This window comes from Sphaerodactylus townsendi, linkage group LG05, assembly GCF_021028975.2.
Source record: "Sphaerodactylus townsendi isolate TG3544 linkage group LG05, MPM_Stown_v2.3, whole genome shotgun sequence".
Lineage (NCBI taxonomy): Eukaryota > Metazoa > Chordata > Lepidosauria > Squamata > Sphaerodactylidae > Sphaerodactylus > Sphaerodactylus townsendi.
This window is the reverse complement of record NC_059429.1, coordinates 26,357,147-26,376,019: the sequence shown is the minus strand read 5'-3', so window position 1 is coordinate 26,376,019 and position 18,873 is coordinate 26,357,147. Positions and strand designations below refer to the sequence as shown.

Here is an 18,873-nt window from a genome sequence, read left to right as displayed (position 1 = left end):
TCCAGAGGAGGGCAACCAAAATGGTCAAAGGTCTGGAACCCATACCCTATGAGGAGAGAATACAGTAGTGCTATAAGGAATCCATACCCTATGAGAGAACACAGTAGTGCTGTAAGGATTTGCCACTCAGCAAGTTTGGCTCTGTGACCTACCTGAAGGTCCTTGACTCATGTTGTACAGCAGATGGGCCTGAGAGACACAGGTTCGAATCCCCAATCTGCCTTGGAAGCTTGCTGGGTTACCTTGGTCCCATTGCCCACTCTCAGCCTAACTTACCTCACAGGGTAGTTGTGGAGGGCAGGAGAATGGTGTCAATTACTTCTTGTCCATGTTGGGAAGGAAGGTGAATGAAGTATACAAATAAATATTGGCTTGAAGACCACTGCTGTAACCAGTCACTCTTCAAGGTCCTTAACTATGATGTCTGTTTGTCCCTCTTTCATGTGCCAACCATTTTCTTCCCTTAAAAATGCTCATCTACTAAAAAGCACTGAGCAAAGTGCAGAGGTGCTGCTGTTGCTCCTTCTGTAAACCTGCCTTAGGTTGGAGTGCAGTCCACAGATGGGCCTTTTATTTGATGTAACCCACTTGTGATGTAACCCACTGAAATTGAATGGGAAAGAAACCTGATACTGGAAGAAGGTAGCAATGAAACCTAAAATCAGATCCAGAAAGGTTCTTCATCTGTAACAGCAAAAAATGTCTCATTCCAAAGATAATGGAAAGAAAAATCTCCCCTTCTTTTGGAGTCCTTTATTCAGTTTGAGAAGGTTCTGTTATGAGAAAATCAACTAATTTGTGTATGACTTCAAGAAGGAAAGCAAATGGATAATTGTTGGATACTCTGGCAACCAGTCAAAATGTACCTGGAACCATCTTTCATGATGATATACAGCCTGCTTTCCTACCTCTGAGATGAGATGTATGATTAGCTGCATTTTATTTATTAACCTATGAAAATATAATTCAAAATGAATAAATACAACTATGGGAGGTGGGGGGAGAGAGACATGGTGAGAGGAGAGACATTGTGGCAGGATTTAGCCTTCATGTCACCACTCAAGTCTAGTGAAAGGAGCTGCCAAGAGACCAATCAAATCAGTCAAGGAAGGTCTCCTTCCACCAATTGACCAGATCTGGCCCAATTACATTTCCTGACTCCCATAAAAGCCTCAGGGTTAGGCTTTCTCTATGCTCTGAACAATAAAGAGATCAGCCTTGCTTCCTCTGTGCTGTAGCCTTCTCCTGCTTTACCTCATAAAAGCTGGGTTGTAGACAAAAGAATTCCAACATGCAACATGCAAGAAGTTCATTAAATGTTTTACCCCAGTGATTCTGCAGAAATTCATAGACTCTAACCCTCAGGGGGGGCAGCATCAAAACCAAGCATGACTGAGCTGAAGCAGTAGATCCTGGTCATAACGAATGGCAGGGTAGGTTGCTTCTTTTCTATCTTTGAGAGGAAGAGGAGCTCACAGGGCAGGAGAATGCTAAGCCCTGTGACTGAAGGAGTGGCATCAATGTGTTGGAATCCCCTGGCAAACCCCCAACCCCCCAATGTGTTGGAATCATATAGGAAAGTGTCCGCCTCCCCCCTTCAAATCCCAAGTTTGTTCACTCTTTCTGATCCGGAGCACTGATGTGCCATCACTTGGACCAGATGCAATGTGCTTCCTTCCACTTTGAGAGATGGAAGAGGCTCCAAAACACTGCATAGCGAGCGTTTTTGCATCTGCATCTGCACATTGAAAACTGCAGAAATTGTACACCATGTTCTGTATTATTGTCCCCTTCATAACCGGGCCAGAACAAAGTTCCTCTCAACCTTATTGATGGGCTTAGAGTGCTGGACAGACTAGCAGAAGACAGTTTATGTGTTAAACAACAAATCCAGTGATGCACCAGAGCAAACGGCCAGGTTTTTATGCACGGTCATAAACATACAGTCTAAATTTTGCTTTGTACTTTTGTCTTTTAATGTTTGTCTTTTATTTTAAACCTTTGTACTGTGCCATTAAAGGTTATCTGTATCTGTAAAAAAACCAGGTTAGGCTATTATGAAGGGACTCTCTGCTGATCTGTTTTTTAACATACGTTGCGTTTGATTTTGATGTCGGTTTCTTACTTGGCCACTAGGTGGCTCCTTGCAGGCTGAAGGAGAGAGAGAGAGAGAGAGACAGAAAAGGAGAAAAACCCACGCTGGAAAAATTGAACAGAGAGAGAGCCAGAGAGGGAAAAGAAGGAGAGCGCAAAAAGACTGAGGAATCAACCGACTGTGCTGTGGCTGGTGTCTCAACCCAAGCAGACCAAGAGGAGGCTTGGAGAAGACTTGGCCCCGGCCGGCTGAGCTGACTGACTTCCCTCCCTCCTCTTTACCTGATTCCTCTCCCCGCCCCCAGCTTTGCTTCTTGCTGGCTCCCTTTCTCCTTTTATGAAGAGGAGACGGGTGGGGGGTTGAAAAGGACAGGCTGGGAACCGGAAGATCCTGCCGGCGTGGGACCACAGAGCCAAGGAGGGGGGTCTCCGGACAAGGAAGATTGGAGCGTCCCTTTTTTTCCGTGGCTGCTTCCAAACCTGGGTAAGTCCGGCTTTACTTGCGGCGATGCTGATTTCAGCACCAAGGAGAGCGACGCAACGAGCGGCTCCTCTGGTCCCTTTTAGGGTATTGGCAATTGAGCTTGGCTTTCTCTGTATTTATTGTGGGAGGCAGGCAGCTGCTCCAGGTGTGTCTGTGTTCCTATGGACAGGTGGAGGTGTGTAATGGATAGGCAAAAGGTTGTTGAGGCTTGCCGTTCAGAAGAGCCCACCTATTAACTCTTCCCTGTAGAACAGAACGCTTTTCAGGAGCTAAAGGTTGTCTCAGAGGTGGAGGTTTCTGTGTGGGGGGTGTGCGCAGTTGTTTGGCTGGCTGCTTTTCTGTACTGCCCTGCAGATGAAGCAGGATGGGCGAATCGCCAGATTTTCCTGAACTGTATCCTTAGCCTGTGAATGTTGGCGTGAGTCCCTGGAAGCTATTAATAGGGTTTTGCAAATGCTCGGTACCCCTCCTGGGGTACAGATGGTGGTGGGTGGAGGGGGAGTGTTGGGGCATACACTAATAATGAACAGCTGTGGTTTTCTTTTTCCTGGGAGTTTGAGGGCAAGCTGTACTCTCGAGTCCAGACTTGTTAAAATGAGGTTAAAGAGAGTCAACTTACTCCTGGTGCCTGCAGTGAAGGGAAAGAGTACTGGGAGGGCAAAGCCACTTTTTAGGGCCAGAGGATGCAGCTGTTATAATCTGTCACTTTCTCTATTCCTCTGTTTCAACCCCACTGTTCCAAGTCTTAAACTTTGGGATCCTTTGCTACCTTAAGCCTCCTTGATGTGATGCAAACCTCTTTCCCTGCTGTCTTATTTTCATCACTTGTCCTTTAAAGTCATCATATTCTGCAGAAGTGAGGGTTGTTAGCAGGTAGCACACCTTATATTCAAATTGTAAAAAAAAAGATGAGGTAGGATGTAAAGAGCTCTGTATGTACATGCAAAGGACTTGTGCCTAGTAACACTCTGCTTACTTCTTTGAACATTTGGTCCTTCCCTCCCCTCCCCTCTCCAGACCCTCAAACTACCTTTGTAGTTCTCCTCCCTTTGCAAGACTGTTCACCATGTGACTGGGTTTGTGTGCAGAGAAGCTGTGCTCGTGCAAATCTCAGATTCTCACTTGGGTTTATCGAAATACGTTCATAGTTCTTTGCGTGCTGGCTTTAACTGTCCTGTTGGCTGTTTCTACATCCAATGACAATGAGTTCTATACATTCATTTGTGCTGCTTGGAAATGCCTTAATTTTTGCTTGTTTGCAACTTGCTGGGAGTTATGCATCAGGAGCCCATTAATTACAGACTTATGTAAGCTCATCAGCTCATTTTCATAATTATGATTAAACTTAAATCTAGGGTGTTGTGGGTTTTCTGGGTTGTATGGCCATGTTCCAATAGCATTTTCTCTTGACATTTTGCCTGCATCTGTGGCTGGCATCTTCAGAGGAAACCTAAATCTGTTTTATTTTATATATTCCTGTCCAAATATTACTTATTTCCATAATTCCTAAGCTTTCTTTTTTTGTCTCCCCCCCATCCAAAAAAAGACAACATTTCCCATTTATGGTTAATATCCAGTTCCATTCCTTTCCAGTTATAAGTCTTTTCTGAACCAAAGTAATCAGAACTGTAAATTAATAGTGAAGGTGTGATCAAACTATTGACTTTTATAAAGGCATAGTTTGGCCTGTTATTTTGAACTTATAGATTGAGCAATCCATCATGATCTGTTTGTTTTGTATGACATTGACATTTCTATGACATTGATGTTGTTTTGAAATCTTGTTCTTCAGTGGAAATAGTAAAAAAAATCCCAAAGAAATCTAAAATGATTCATACAAGGTCTTTCATTCCACTTGATGTATTGGGGGTAGCAAGCTTCTTATATGGACAGAATTCTGGTGGGTTGTTTTTTTTTTATCAAAATAGGAGTGAGTTATGGAGTACAACCAGAAGCTTGCATGAGTTCAATGCAACTTAATCTGAAGAGTCTGCCCAAATGGAAAGCCTTGCTGAACTAGTGGGGAGCTTATTGGAACAAGGGTGGGACAAAAAATTAAATAAATAAATCCATCAATGCAGATTTCTAATATGACATCTCCTGAACAATTCCAAGTGACCTGGTCACAGTCAACTGTACTGGGTGTTTCCATTGAATTTGCAGAAGCCAACCGTCCCTAGCATGAATGTAAACTGATGACTTGTATTGTGGGCATGATCTGTCTCCACTCTGATGGAGACTCTTGTCTGTGGTTGCACAGGCCCACAGTAGTTTTTAAGCTCCTGCAAGACTGCAATGTTTGCTGCAACAGACGAAGTAGGACTTCTCCCTGGGTATCCCCTGCATGGGAAGCAGGGGGGCTAAATATCTCCATCAAATAATTTTGCCTAGGCTACACAGAGCAATGATGCTGGCCTGCTGTAACGCTCTCCCATCAGCAGCACTAATAGAGAGATTTGCTACAATCCCTTACCACCAAAGGCTATGCATGTACAGCGGGGATTGTGGGGATTGTGTACAGTGGGGATTGTGGGGATTCTATAATATGTGTCTTACTCTACTGCCCATTTCATACTGCCCCTAGAACAAAATTGCCATTACTGTTGCTAGCCAAAAGAGAACATGCCTCCAACTCTCAGAAGATTGTCTCCTTATTAGACAATACTAGTAGTGATGTAACTGATTCAGTAGCCAAATTTCTTGATTTATTTATAACTGAGCATTCCAAGGGAAAACTTGAATAATATCTTCTCCCCTCCCTTTTTTCCTACATTTGGTCTGAGTGAACTTTTGTTTATGATATTGTATTGTTATGCTAATAAAGGTTGTTAATGTTGAAGTAGGACTTCTCTTCTCTTCTGCGTTCATGCATTCAAGGAAGATTTTTCTTTAGGCAGAGTGCCCTTTCTCTTGAGTCACTGGAACAAATGATATACCGAATGTATCTTATGAATGCCCGTAGTGGATGGAAAGCAGGAAAGAGCCAGTAAAAGTCTGGTTTTGCATCCAATAATGATCTGTCATTTTCCAAGGGGGTCTTGAAAACATAAATGCAAGTAGTCATCAGCATTGCTTATAAATCATGGCTATAAATGGCTACATGTATTGTATTCTTGAAAAAGGCAGCCATAAACTTTCTTCTGCAGCATTCATACATTGCATTTGTGGTAATGTAGGGCTTCAAACTGTGTTCCAAGGAATAAACAATAAGATTCATTGAAATTTATTTTGTTTCTTCAAGAGAAGATTGTCATATCCTGCATACTCAGGCTTTTTAGGATGGAATAGATAAGGTCCTGTTGACCAATTATTGAGATGTGTCTGCTTTATGGTGAAATGTTCCATATTTTCAATGAGCCAAGTATGAAATATTCATTTGGCCCAAGGAGCTTCCTTTCAATGTCAGGTAAAAGGAAGTAGAAAGTCTATGGTAGATTGTTGGTGTCTAATCAAATAGAGCTGCTGTAATTTCTAGAGTTTAAGTTCAAAGTGAATCGCTTTGAAAGGCAATTCTTTTTTGTTCAGAAGTAAGAAGTAAGAATAAAGCTAGTAACAGTGAAGAAGCTTCTGTGAAAAAATGATTTTGCCTACCATTACTGGCATTCCCCTGCCAAGTGCCGGTGTTGGGGAATGATTCATGTGCTGTAGGATTCCATTCACAAATTGTGATTCTGAAATCAGACATGGCCGACTAGTATGGAGCGTGCACTTTACAACGCTCTCCACATTCTTCTGAAGCCCACATCAAAGAAGTTGAGTTCCTTGATGTAGGGATTAGAGATGTCAAACTCGTGGCCCTCCAGATGTTATGGACTACAGTTCCCATCATCCCCTGCCAGCATGAAGATGGCAGGGGATGATGGGAGCTGTAGTCCATAGCATCTGGAGGACCGCGAGTTTGACACCAGACTGTTGGACTAGAATAGGGAGATGCTGCCTTCTCCTTTTGAAGCTCACTGGTTGGCCTTGTTCACTCTTTCTTTCAAGCTGATCTACCTCACAGGACTGTTGTGAGGTCATGATGGAGAAGCAAAGAACCATGTTTGCTGCCTTGAATTTCCTGGAAGAAGGGTATAATAACAAAGCCATTTTTAAAAGTCAGTGTGGGAAAGGTGGCAACAAGCTGGTCAGATAACCTTTGTCGCAACCCAAGGATCAAAAATGCCAATCTCGAAAGGTGCAATACTTTGGCCTTGCCCGACCAACGTGAGAAATATGCAAGGGCTACCGATCCAAGGGTGGCATTGGCCAAAGAAGCTAGCCCACCTGAAATCGAAATCAGCGGATCCTGCATTAGTGGGACAACGCTAGGAAGAAGAAGCGTGGGAGAGGTTTTCTCACGTTAGTTTCAAACCTAGTCTAATGAGGCATAGTATTATTAATTCATTCAAACCTCCTTGAAACACATTGTGGCAAGCTAAGACTTTTCCAATGTGTAAATTCCACAGGTAAGGAACTGCAAATTCAGCAGCTTGCACAAGCACAGGGGAACATGCAGAAAGAGTTCTGCGTAGCTCAATACTGCTGAACTTGATTTACCAACGAGGCTGTAGGTGTACGTCTCAGGAGTAAAGCACCTGCTTTGCACACATAAGGTTCAGTCCCCAGTATTTCCATTTTAAAAAGGAACAAGTCACAAGTGCTGTGAACAACTTCCGAGAGCATAGAAAGTGCTGCTGGTCAAAGAAGACCAAGATAGCGTCTGGCTCAGCATCTGGCAGCTTCATGTGATATTCTGACTTGTCTTTTCTATGCATATGGAAAAAATCACTGTTGTATTTCAGAGGAAGCCACTAACATGCGAAACTGTGTGTTGCAGGCAAGATGAGGGTCATTTTGACTGTGTCTTTGGTGCTTTGCTTTCAGACTTTCTTTAGCAGGGCTATTAAATAATGGATATCACTACCATTGAGAATCTAAGAGAATCTTCCTGCCTATTATGAGAGCTGCAAATCTGCATTAACTGTATTTCCCCTGGCTTTCCAGAACAGAGACTCAACCATTTAGTTTGCCTCAAGGGCAAACATTCTGAAAATAGTGTAAATTTAAAAAGTAGCGTTCCTGAGTGGCAGGCATTTTCTATTAACTAAAGCAGCAGAGATCCCATTCTTCCTTGCCTGGACTTAGGATTCCTATCAATGGTAGAAGAGGTGTGTCTGAAGGGAGGTGTGGGAATTCTATGTTATATATGCCTTAAACTCATTCATGCGCATATATACATGGGTTAGCCATTAGCTGATTACATTCTTGGCAGGAAGAACTGGAATATAACAGAAGCGTCAACACCAGACACTCTGTGCCATAGGTGTCAAACTTGCGGCCCTCCAGATGTTATGGACTACTGTTCCCATCATCCCCTGCCAGCATCATGCTGGCAGGGGATGATGGGAACTGTAGTCTTTAACATCTGGAGGGCCGCAAGTTTGACTCCTGTACTCTGTGCTCTCATTTTTTTTTAAAGTGTGTTTTTTGAGGACTGTATGGAATTGGAGTGTGTTTCCACTCACCTCCCACACTAACAGTCCCTTGTGGGATTAAAGAATATTATATGTGCTATACTTTAGAAAGATTAACTTGCCCCATTGTTTAGCAACCACCATTGCTCCTGACATTGTCCCAGAGAACTATCTATCCCTTGACACACACACCCCCTTACCCAGAGAGCCATTGGTGATGAATCAGATGTTACAGATTTTTCTCCATAGAAAATAATTCAGTATAGACATAAAGTTGTCGTGGTATGAAGGTTGCACAGGACTCATTGCCCATACCAATTCTGGTGAGCTGCAATTAACACCACAGTATCCTAGTGCCTGTGCATTGCACATGCAGGAAGAGAAATAGATGCCTTATGAATCATCGGTTGTCATAATCCACATGTGGCTTGCCTGGACTTTTCTGAATACCACGTGCGATTCAAATTAGGAAATGTGTCATGTTTGAAGCAGTTCACTGACTGAGAGCAAGCTAGTGCTTGATGTCTGGAAGGAAGGAGGATCTTTATTTCCGTATGCGTTTTCTTGCTGCTCCCCAAACCTTGGCATTGCTCAAGAAATTAGTCTGGATATTTGCAGAGCAAGCAATAAAGGAGAAGGTGCTCATGTGGGAACAAACTGGTTTAATAGGGCAAGTGTTTTGGTTGGCAGGAGATTACAGGAGCCACCTTAGAACCTGTCCACATATTAATTCCTTGGATGAAATCACAACACAGAATGGTTTGGGGCCTACATATGCCCTTGCTCGTTTATTTGGGTTTCCTTTCAGCCCAGTTCAAACACCAAATTTTATCCTGGGTTGGGCAGTTCACATATGTGGACCGAACGCTTGCAATTTCCCCCTCAGTTTGTTCCAAAAACCTACTGAATTTCATTTCTAAATCTCCTAAGTGCCTTATCTTAATGGCTGTTCCCTATTCAGTTTCTTCAGATCAGGCATAGTGGTATTTCACTTTCACATAACTTAAGTGTTCTGTATTCTCACCTAAGGGAAAAGTGGCTTGTGCCACGGCATTTACTCATTACTGTTACAAAGAATTCTACACACCTATTTGTCCAGACTTTTCTTTTCCTTGGTATGAGCACTGAAATAGTTCATTCTCAGATCATACATAGCACAAGCTGTGATAAGGCATCCAAACCAGCTTTCCTAATGGTATGAGCACCATGTGAAATGCTTCTCATGATCTTCTTTGAATACCCTTTCAGGCAGACTTTGTTCACAGTGATGTCAGAGAATATGCATGTAATAGCACAGAATAACTACTTTGCTGGATCAGGTTCATCCAGTATTTTGTTTCCAGTAGCAGCCAATAAGGAAACTGAGGAGCAATGTGTAGAGAGATGGTAAAGACACTCAGGAACAAGATATAGAGAGGGCAGAGATCTCTTGATATTTATGCCCAGTGGCCAAGTCACACATTAAAGAGTACACAGGTTAGATCCAGAATCTTCACCCTACATGTTACGTTTTCCTCAGGTCCTCTTCAGGTCTGTGTGATCAAACAAGCTTGATATTGTGACTTTAATCTCGGGTATGCTTGAGTTCAGTTCAGATGAAGACCATGACATGTGGGAAGAGGGGGCTTCAACCTTCCTCCTGGTGTAGTTTGTTGACTTGAAATAACCTTTGGGGTGATACCTCCTCATTGGGGGCTCCACACGCACTAATGAGTGACACCTGGGTTTCCTCAGAGGGACCAACAGGGCCCCCTAGTTCTAATTCATGTCAGGAAAACAGTTTGGGAGAAGATTAAAGTTTCTGCTTGTTGTGTGTCATGGTCACAATTTAATTTGCCTGAGATTGAGTTCCCAGCATAGAATTCAAAATATGTGTTTGAAAGCACAGACCTGGGAAGACATGATGTGTGGTTGGGCTCCCAGTCTGGACATGAGTCCCAGATCTTCTTCAGTTCCTGCATACTCAATATCTGATGCAGACCGGTTTTGGAGTATCCCCACAGCCTTCCCATGCACACCATTACCCAACCTGAAATAGGCCAGGGGTACTATTTGACCAGTTTGGGAAGCCAGGGAACCTGTGGGTATATCCCAGGGCATCTGTGGGTTTCTACTTTGGGCAAAATAGTGACTGAAATAGGACCACTTCACGTCATGAAAATGGAGTGGGAGGAGGATGAAACCTCTTCTCCTCATATACTGTGGCCCCAATCTGAATTGAGCACTGCCCAAAGGGGAAGTGAGGGGAACACGTAACTTACATCTGGGAAACTGAGTCAGTATCCAATTTTCAGAAGGGAAAAGAACCTGTCTGGCTCTAGTGCGATCTTTAAAACTCATTTCCCTTCTGTGCAACAGTGTAAGGATCCCAGATCCAACCTGTGCAGTCTATAATGTGTGTTCTGAGTACGGAGGGCCAATTTAGTTATTGTGTTAACAACTCTTTGAAGAATGCCTGGGAAGTTCAGGTGGTGTCCAAAGCCTGGTTATGAGGATTCCAGCTGGCACCTGCTGTGGTAACCATATTACACCAGCAGTATGTCAACTGCATGGGCTACCAATTTGTTTCAATACTCAAGTCAAATTGCCTCTGTATGTCTTTGTCCTTCCTGACACTGGCAGAGTTAAGATTAGTACAGCATGTTTTCGGTTATTGGAACTGCTCATTCTAGGATGTTCATCATACACACTCCAATTTGATTTTTTAAAGCTTTTAAATCAGACTTTCTTCTCCTAGAGGGGCTTTGGTAGATTTATTTCCTGTCTGGTTGATATTTAAAGCTACTGCGCTGTCTTTCTGCAGAAGCTGGCTTTATGATCTATTATTGATCATGGTGTTTATTTTTAATTATACTTTACTGCTGTTTTTAGAATGTTTTTTTACTGCTGTTGGCCTTTTGTGGGGATTTGATGGGTACTTTTAAGTGTTTGTGTCCCCCCCCCCCTTTGTGAGACATCTTGAGATAATGCAACACTGAGGCAGGATATATATTCCCTAAATAAATTATTATAGGAGCTTTCCCTTGAAAGGAAAGTTATTCCATGTATCCAGCTAAACAGTACCCTGCTGGTGAATTTTTTAGCTGCTCAAAGTTGAATCTGAGCGGGTAAGAACATAAGAAAGAGCCTTGTGGATCAGACCGGAGTCCATCTAGTCCAGCACTCTGCTACTCGCAGTGGCCCACCAGATGCCTTTGGGAGCTCACATGCAGGATGTGAAAGCAACAGCCTGCTGCTGCTGCTGCTGCTCCCGAGCACCTGGTCTGCTAAGGCATTAGCAATCTCCCATCAAGGAGGATCGACTTCATAAATCTGTCCAAACCCCTTTTGAAGCTATCCAGGTTAGTGGCCATCACCACCTCCTGTGGCAGCGTATTCCAAACACCCATCATGCGTTGCGTGAAGAAATGTTTCCTTTTATTAGTCCTAATTCTTCCCCCCAGCATTTTCAATGTATGCCCCCTGGTTCTAGTATTGTGAGAAAGAGAGAAAAATGTCTCTCTGTCAACATTTTCTACCCCATGCATCATTTTATAGACTTCAATCATATCCCCCTTCAGACGTCTCCTCTCCAAACTAAAGAGTCCAAACTCCAAACTGCGGTAGAACCTCAGTCCATAAGCTTAAGGGCCACATCACACCTGGCACTTTTCTTGTACAATCTCCACACACCCACCAACTGTACTCATATACTACCACCATATCTGAAATGCCGGGGTCTTTTTCGTTGCCATTATGAGTGACTGCAAGCTGCTTCTGTAGCCTAGCCGCATAATCACAGAGAAGGAAACACTTGAATGATTTGCATGCATGACAGCATGAAATTAATTTTAGGCAGAAACGTATCTTGTGTGAAGAAGTCCTGCCATTCCCTTAATCAAGCCTTTGTGTCGAGCCATCTACACTGTGCATTTGTGGATAATCCCGTCTTCGTTTGCCCAGGGGAAAATGCAACGGGCAGATACAGAGGGAGGTATCATTAAGATAATATCATACACGGCTTTGGGCAAGTTATGTAAGCAAAGACAAGAGCCCTGGCATCAATTCAGTGGCAGGAACAGTCTGTTCATTCATAAAACCATTTAAGCAGAAGAGAGAGGAACCACGAAAAGTGTCCCTTGAATAAATTGTGTGTATCCCTATCTGACTGCTTTGTTCCTGGGACCTTATAGGCTCTGCCCCCCTTTGACTAAGGCACCTTTTGTGATGGTCTTGGCTTGGAATTTTTCAAAGGTTGCCCCATGCCTTTTGAACCACTTACAGAAAGGTGTCAGGGCGGGGGGACCGGGCCAATGCCCAACTTCCCAGTGAGGTTGCAAGGCAGAGTTATTCTGGAAAGGTGCTGGGACAGCCTGAGCCTCGGCAAAGGGGAGTATCTTGCTAGTGGGACTGACTGGTTTTAATGTATTTTGCATCTGTTTTTTAATGCACTGTTATTCTATTGTTCTCATCTGCTTTGGGTCCTGAGAGAGTGTCAGGCCTGCACCATTCTGGGTCTGGCAGTTTGCACATCCACACTTCAGCTGCAGATGGCCCAACTGTTATCATCGCTTAAGGCTTTGGAGGGCTCCACCTGCTTGCATGTAACTAGTTCAATAGAGCTTAGCTGTTCATCCTTATCTGCCTTCCTGAAGGAGTGAACTGTCTGTCCCAAACAATACTGCTGTTCCCACTATCCTTTCACATGCTGATATTATGGGAATGCGAAGGTGGGGGGAATTATGGGTTGAACCAAACTGTAACTTACAGGCAGAGGTGGGATCCAACCAGTTCTCACCACTTCTCTAGAAGTGGTTACTAATTTTTTCTGAGTGCCGAGAAGGGGTTACTAAAACAACCTCCCTGCCCAATAGGGACTGGAGGTGCGTGTGTGTGGCGGCGCCACTGTTTGAATCCCACCACCATCGGAACCTGTTATTAAAATTTTTGGATCCCACCACTGCTTACAGGTATATACCAGACGTCAGAGAGCCAAACCCCAGGTTAAGCTATCTGAGCACTGGGTTGACACAGTTCCAACAAAGTTCTTGAAACCTTCCTGAGTCTTGTTGATGACCGGAGTAAAAGACCCTAACAGAGGGTTGTGACAAAGGCAGCTATCATGAGCAAGATGCAACCTGCCACCCTAATTATCTGCACTTCCCCCCTAACCCTCTTTGCTCCCACAGACTGTCCTCCTTGGTTCTCCTAAAACGCAGCCTCTTGTGTGGCTGTCTCTATGCTCCAGCAGGCCACTGAATGAAGGGGCTGGGGTGATGTTCATATTTCCAAGGTGTATTTGATGCTCGACACAGCTTATGCTTTATGCCTCCCCTCAGCAAGGCCAGTGCTGCTCAGGTTGGCTGGCCACAGTTGCTTTCCTTCCCCCTGGCCCTCACAGAGTGCCGCTTATCAGAGCATCCCCACAACACGCTCCTCGAACCTTTCACCTTCTAGGTTTAGCCCTGCTTTGTGGTGATCTCTCTGGCAAGAATGCAGTGTCAGCCCATTTGCACGCAGTTTGCACAAGATGGAGCACATTTTTGAACCTCTTGTCACCGTTGGCATCCCTCTAGTGCCATCGTCCTCTCATGGCTGCCATTTTTGTCACTGTGGGCTTTTTGCTGAATGTTGTTTGAAAAATGGCTATATTGTTTGAATTATGCTCTAGCGATGCAACAGCTCCCATTTTTTAACAAAAACTGGGTAAAAAAGTCCTCCGGTGGCGGGCTAGGAGAGGCAGCTGCAGGGGATGGCCAAGGGAAGTGCATATGAAACAGTTGCACGGGGATTCTCCCATTGCTGTGGATGCCTCTGCATTCCCAGTGGCAATGCCCTTGCCACAGAAACTTCAGCAGCAGCAATTTTTATTAGGCATATAAAATAAAGTCTGATACGTTACCAAAAAAATTGTGATGCACAGAACAAAAATGTCATCGAGACAAAGACAGAAGAACTGTATCTAACATTTGATGGTGCTTACAGAGTTCCATCACTTGAAAGAAAAATGTTGCTATTTTTTTACAAGAGAACAATGTCTGAGCTGTTTAACAGGAGTCCCACGGCAAAGAGTCACTTACAGATTTATTTAAGGCCAGACACGGAGATAAATTTCTGATACCCACATATCTCAAACAGTCGAGTATAATATGGGCAAGAGTCTCCACTTGATTCTTGCAATGTGGACAGACCCAATCTTGGAGAGGGGTAGATAAATAGCGATCCTTTGTAATGGCAGATGGTAAAGTATTGCTTTGGGAAGTATGCAACCTGAGGAAATTGCAGCAGGCGGTTCACGAGGACTAGAGTGGCCAGCTCCCCAGAAATAAGTTTTCCCTGGCTCTATGCATGGAGGCCAGGTGCTCAGGAGCAGCAGCAGCAGCAGAAGGCTGTTGCTTTCACATCCTGCATGTGAGCTCCCAAAGGCACCTGGTGGGCCACTGCGAGTAGCAGAATGCTGGACTAGATGGACTCTGGTCTGATCCAGCAGGCTAGTTCTTATGTTCTTATGTTCTCAGGCATGGTATGACATGGAGGCATGGCTGTTCCCTTATATTAGACATCACAGCCATTCTTTTGCTTCCTCCAGACCAGGGGTCGGCAACCTTTACCACCCAAAGAGCGACTTGGACCCGTTTTCCACAGCCCTGAAGATCTATGGAGCCGCCTCCAGTTCGGCCCCTCCACTCACCTTTCCTTCCAGTGCTGGGAGGCAGCTGCACCGGGCAGGGAAACCCCCTCTTCCCACCTGCTCCGTGGGGCAGAGGGGGGATAGCGGTTTTGGCCTGCCCAGCGCCAGGCAGGGAAACCCCCTCTGCCCCACGGAGCAGGCAGCTGCCTGCTCCATTGGGCAGAGGCGGGGGTGGCGGCTGCTCTGGAGGGACGCGCCCATGCTATCCTCTGAGCAGCGCTAGAAGGAGAGGTGAGTGGAGGGGACGTGAAAAGTGACACCCTCACTCATTGAGCCGCCTCCGGTTCAGCCCCTCCACTCACCTTTCCTTCCAGTGCTGCTCTGGAGGGCTAGAGGGACACACCCATGCTACCCTCTGACCTCCAGGCCACTCGGAGCTGCAGTTTAAGGCTGAAACCCTGCTCCAGACCATCTGGAAAGGGGAGTGACAAGAGCAGAAGTCTTTTTTTCTTGCAGTCGCTATCCAACCTAGAATTCAGCTTTTTTTTGTTTTTCTAACTGTGTGACCTTCTCTTAAAGCCCCATTAGGCCTACTTAGACCTCAGGTCACTCATCTTTGCGTAATTACACCGTGTACAGCTTGCCTTTTGGGCAACAGGGATCCCTGGACTGAATGCACAATTTTTGAAAGTTTCAGATAACAATTTTCTTTGACCTTTATTTAAGGAGCGTGTGTGTTTGTGGCTGTTCTCACCAGGGTTTTGCTAATGTCAGGTTTCGGTGTAATTAAAAAAAACCTTTTTTTGCTAAATCCTGCATACATGCAGTTCTGTACAATCGTGCAAATGTCCGAGACACAGCCTAGATGGTTGGGTTTGCTTTGAGGTTCAGTCCAGCTCCATGTGCAGTTCCTAGACTCAGCAGAGGGCATGCTAGCTGTCCGGGTTCGGCTGCAGCGCTTGGACTTACCCCACTGAGTACTGGCACACCAGCTGGCACTGCGGGAGATGGGAAGGCGGCAGAGGAGCCTCTTGCAGGGAGGGTGAAGGCCTTAGAGGCCTCAGAGGCCTTGTTCAAAAGGGAAGGCAGGGAAGAGAGGTGGTTTAGGCCCAGCAGGCCCACAGCTGAGACGGCTGTAGAAGATGGGCTGTAGAAGCAGCTGGGACGAGGGAGAGGAATGAGAGGGCAGAAGGTATATAAGGAAGTGGGAAAGGGCGAGTCTGGAGCTGCCGCAGCAGCAGAAAATGTGGATGGTGGTGTGAAGAGACAAGGGAAAGGGACAGCTCAATGGTGGGAAGTGGGAAGGAGGGAAGAGGACCCTGACCCCCTTTGAGAACCTACACCCCAGTTCAAGCTGGTCCTCACCCTGTGCAGTAACAGGGTGGGAGTCGTTCACACAAGCTGTAAACACCTCTCCCTGTGAGGCCACAGGGGAGAGACAAAGCCCTGGAAACTCCTCTCCCTGTGAAGGAACAAGGGAGGGAGGGAGGGAGGGAGGGTGTGAAAGCTCAAGCCAGACAGGGGAAGGGAGGCAAGGAGGCCTGCTAGGAGGAGGGTGGCGTGGGTAAGGGCTGCCCCGTACACCCAGTGCTTTGTGGGCATGGTGGTTTCTTGGCCCCTTGGGCCAATGGGGAGAATCATCGTCTGGGGAGACCAACCCCCAGGTTAGGGAGGAGGGAAGGATACACCGCCCAAAGGACCTGGGCGAGGGGGGTGGGGATGCCACACTAGCAAGGGCCAAGCTTGCTTTCCTTCATGTTGACTGAGCGTGCTGAGACCCGTCAAGAGCACGCTGGCCATGTCTTCCTTCTCCATGCAATTCCAGCTTGTTGACATGGCACTTTTTCACAGAGGAGATGTCCAGGCCTATGTTTCCTCCCTGTGATTGGGAACCCCACTTATGTCAGAGGCAAAAGCTAAGCTAAGCAAGAATCCTTAAATACTTGCTTCAGAATGATCCTTGATATTGGTAAGGTCTTATGGCAAGGGTGTACCCTAGGTATAATGCAGTTCCTTCTCTCTATGACCTGATTGCTAGACTTAGCACATGGATGGGAGCAGCAGTGGCATAGTGGTTAAGAGCAGGTGCACTCTAATCTGGAGAACCAGGTTTGATTCCCTGCTCTGCCACTCGAGCTGTTGAGGCTTATCTGGGGAACTAGATTATCCTGTGCACTCCAGCACATGCCAGCTGGGTGACCTTAGACTAGTCACAGCTCTACAGAGCTCTCTCAGTCCCACCCACCTCACAGGGGGTTTGTTGTGGGGCGAGGAAGGGAAAGGAGATCCAAGTTGTAAGTCTCCTACAGGAGAGAAAGGGAGGGTATTAATCCATTTTTTTCTTATTCTAAATGGGGAGTGGGTGGGAAAAAGTTTATACGGAGGTGTAATATAGAGGAGCAAGGGGAGAGTGCATCTCTCCTGCCTTTTCGAAGGAGAGATATTTACTTGGTTGCTTCTTTGGTGCCCTTTTCAAGAATCTACAGTAGTTTCAAAAGAGTTATAAAAGGAGTGGGTATGGTAAATACTAATTGCTAACTGTTCAACCAGTTTCCCTCTGTTGTAGATCTGTCTTGCTCTTTAGATGAAATATCTGTCTTCTACAGCCAGAATGTGCCCCTAAACTTCTTTCTCCAAATTCTTCTCAAATAGAAATATCAGCGCATGAATAGCCAGAAACAGGTGGCAACTGGCATCGACATATGACATACAAAAAGATTCTGCTGGAGTTGTCAACATTGGCCAGTATCTGGCAGCTGGCATGAAACAGCATTCTAGATTTGAGAACTGGTTTGCTGCAGAATTTAGTAGATAGCTTAAATTCCTCTAGCCCATTTAAATGGGTCCACTTCTAATTTTGATGTCAGATTCTGATCGTGGAGTTTTGAGATCAACTTCTGATCGCGAAGTTTTGAGATCAATTTTTAACCTCAGACTCTGACCACTTGACAGTTCATTGGATTTTGATTGTTTTTAGCTCAAAACATTTTCTTTCCAGTCTCAATATGTTTTATTTGCATGCTGGATTTAAGCAATCCTTTTTGTGAAAATGTTTTCAAAACGTTTTCACTTGCTGTGAGATCATTTTAAGATGTTTCCTACACCTCTCCATAATCCCCGGACTTTCCCAGCACCATTTTTTGAGTTTGCTTGGTCAGCTCACTTGTTTATTTTCAGCAGTTGTTTTTTTAATTGGGGGAGGGGGATGTTTTTGTAGCTATAAAGACATGACCCCTGAAGAATCGCGGCATGAGGCTTTGAAGCTTTGTAGCATTGGATCCTCAGAACTTTTTTTAAAAATGGAGTGTGCAGAAAATGGCAGTCAGGAATCATTCCTGATTGCTAGACTTAGCACATGGATGGGAGCAGCAGTGGCATAGTGGTTAAGAGCAGGTGCACTCTAATCTGGAGAACTGGGTTTGATTTCCTGCTCTGCCACTTGAGCTGTAGAGGCTTATCTGGGGAACTAGATTAGCCCGTGCAGTCCAACACATGCAATCTGGGTGACCTTAGACTAGTCACAGTTCTTCAGAGCTCTCTCAGCCCCACCCACCTCACAGGATGTTTATTGTGGGGCAAGGGGGGTGGGGAGGCAAAGGAGATAGTCATCCCCTTTGAGTCTCCTTACAGGAGAGAAAGGGGGGATATAAATCCAAACTCCTCTTCTTCAAACATGGTGGGTGTGAGGCTATTTAAAATGTTTTGCAAACATTTTCAGGGGCTTGTGCGGAACTCACCTACGTTAGGCAAGACAGACCACCACAGACTATGATCTTTTGGTAAAACAGAACCAGGCTCATTGTTTTCATCCTCATTGCTCTCATTGAAGACATGGATCTTCTTCATGCATTTGCATTCCTGGCTTTTCAGCTCTTTCTGATAGGGCCAGTGACTACTGCTTACACACAGGGCCTGGCTTAGCTTTCAGGAGTTTTAAGGCTGCAGCTGATGTTAATGCTCAATTTTGGCTGGCATTCCTGTCTTCCCGCTGGGGCTAGTCAGGCCTGACTGGTATTTTATATAACCCTGTCATTTCTGGCCTGGCCTGGCTGGGATTCTGTACGGCTGGCACTGAAGCCGTTTGGATGGCATTTGGTCTGTTCCTTTGCAGGAACAGCCAAAGTTGCTTGATACTTCCTATCTTCTATGGCAGAATATCTCTGGGGGGTGAAAGCAGGGAGGGAGCAGGTGGCCGTCAATTGTGTCACTTGTTTTTCTGTACCCCTCTG

At 45.2% G+C, this 18,873-nt stretch overlaps 1 protein-coding gene across 2 annotated transcripts in view; it reads left to right on the top strand.

The window, feature by feature from the left end:
- The first annotated feature begins 2,193 nt into the window (after positions 1–2,193).
- The window catches only part of TNR (tenascin R), a 550,455-nt gene continuing 533,775 nt past the window's right edge, over positions 2,194–18,873 (top strand). For both annotated transcript variants that reach the window (XM_048497976.1, XM_048497975.1), the window contains exon 1: positions 2,194–2,578. The gene's annotated coding sequence lies outside the window, so the exon portion shown is untranslated. The remainder of the gene's footprint in view (positions 2,579–18,873) is intronic.